Below are 2,063 nucleotides of genomic sequence, written 5' to 3' on the forward strand. Positions count from 1 at the left end.
ACTGCCGTGTATGGCGGAAGTGGTGACGTTGTGATCTTGGTTTGGTGATTTCCAGTTAAAATTAATCGTTGAATATGATTTTTTGATTGCTATATGTGTTGGAATTACAAGAATTTGAGAATTGGACGTAGTTGGGTTTCCGGCAGTGAAGGAGTAATGGGGGGGAGAGAGGGAGAGAGAGAAAGAGAGGGTAAAAGGATTAACAAGGGCTATTTTAGTTATTTTGGTCGAGATTGATGTCATTTTGAAAGTTTAGGGATGAAATTGATTAAAAAAAAAGATGAGGTATCAGACTGATTTTAGACCTAAAGTTCAGGGGAGTAAATTGAAATTTTTCCTTCTGTTTTCTATTACTCTATAATTCTGAGTTTTTTGAACTGATTTATGCGTTGTTCATAAATACGGTACAGTTGTCCATAAGAATTTACATACAAAATCAACATGGGAAATAATGAGTAAAGGGATAGACGAAACATCAAGAAAAGAAAAAAAGAGAAGAAAATAAAAGAAAGAAGAAATAAAAACAGTTCACCTCATCTTCAGGTTGAATGCTAGCGTCTTCAAACTCCATTAGGGGTGGGCATAAAAAACAGTAATCCCGAACCCGTCCTGAAATTTGTCGGGACGAGACGGGATTTAAATCTCAAAACGTCAGGCCCGTCCCATCCCGTTTCTATATAACGGGACGGGACATGAGACGAATAATTCAAGTCCCCTTTAGGCCCGTCCCGTCCTGACTATTTTAATGATTGATTTTTTATTGATTAGATGTGATTTGAGCTTTTCATTTAAGTGTTTTGATCTTAACTCTTTGTTTCTTTAAGTTACTAGGTTGTCTCTAATTTAATAACACTGATGTTTCATACTTTAATTTGTTAATTGTTGTAAACTCTCTTCTTGCACCTTAGTAGTGATGATATGTTTAAAGAAAGTAAGTAGTATAACTCTCTTATTACACTGTGTTATACTTGTAAATATGTTACAAGTACTTGTTAATACATAATAGAGTAGAGAGCACTATAAAACTATAAAACTCTTTCTTTTGTTTACAAGTTTATTTTCAACATTTTTTATCCGGGACAAGGCTCGTCCCGTCTCCCCCGACCGGGATAAGAACTGGGTGGGATGAAATCTAAAAAACGCAAAGCCCGTCCCGTCCCGATTTCAATGTCCGGGATGAGTCATGGGATTAGCTCTATCCCGTCCCATCTCGTCTCATGCCTAGCCCTAGACTCCTTAGAACGATCGAATATGATAAATTTGGGTTAGAATTTATGAAGTATGTGTGTTTATCTAAAACAAAAGGATAAAAAAAGAATGAAAAAAAAAAATTAGTAATTAACAACTTAATGTCCCTTGTTGTTACATCGAGGTATTTTGGTTTTTCAATAAATCAACAACGTGTGGGGTGAACAAAGTAGTTTGTGGGGTATGTGACACTGACCTCTTGTTGTCATTTCATTACTAAGTTATGTTCATAGGATCATGCATTTGATTTATCGATTTTTGAATTGCAAAGAATCAAGGTAAGTGACCAAACTGTGAAACACGTTGATTGGAAATTGCAATCTGGCAAGACCAAAAACACTAGAAACATTATTGTTGATGGTCTGAGGCACTGTAAGAAAATTCTGAGGAAGGTCCACTACTAGAAAAAATACAACTCACACAGATTTAACACACACGGATTATTTTAGAGCACAGACATCTGTGTAAAAAACAATTTCGCACATAAAATCGTGTGAAATGATCATGATTGGTCCCATAAGAACTCATGTAATGACAAAAGTAACTACAATCTGTGTGAAAAATCATTAGGCACAGAAGTCTGTGAGAGTTTAACTATCTATTCATACGGTTATATGTTAATAACTCAATATGCACAGATTTATGTACGTAGTAAATATTAGTTTATTTAAAAACTAACATTTTTATGTTATATGGATTAAATAGTGACAGTTGTCTGTGACAAATATCTTTTGGCTACATATTAATGTGAGAATTGTACACACATATAACCGTGCGAAGTAAAAGACACAGACATCCGTGTAAAAAAAAAAATC

This window comes from Fragaria vesca, linkage group LG3 (genome assembly GCF_000184155.1).
Source record: "Fragaria vesca subsp. vesca linkage group LG3, FraVesHawaii_1.0, whole genome shotgun sequence".
Lineage (NCBI taxonomy): Eukaryota > Viridiplantae > Streptophyta > Magnoliopsida > Rosales > Rosaceae > Fragaria > Fragaria vesca.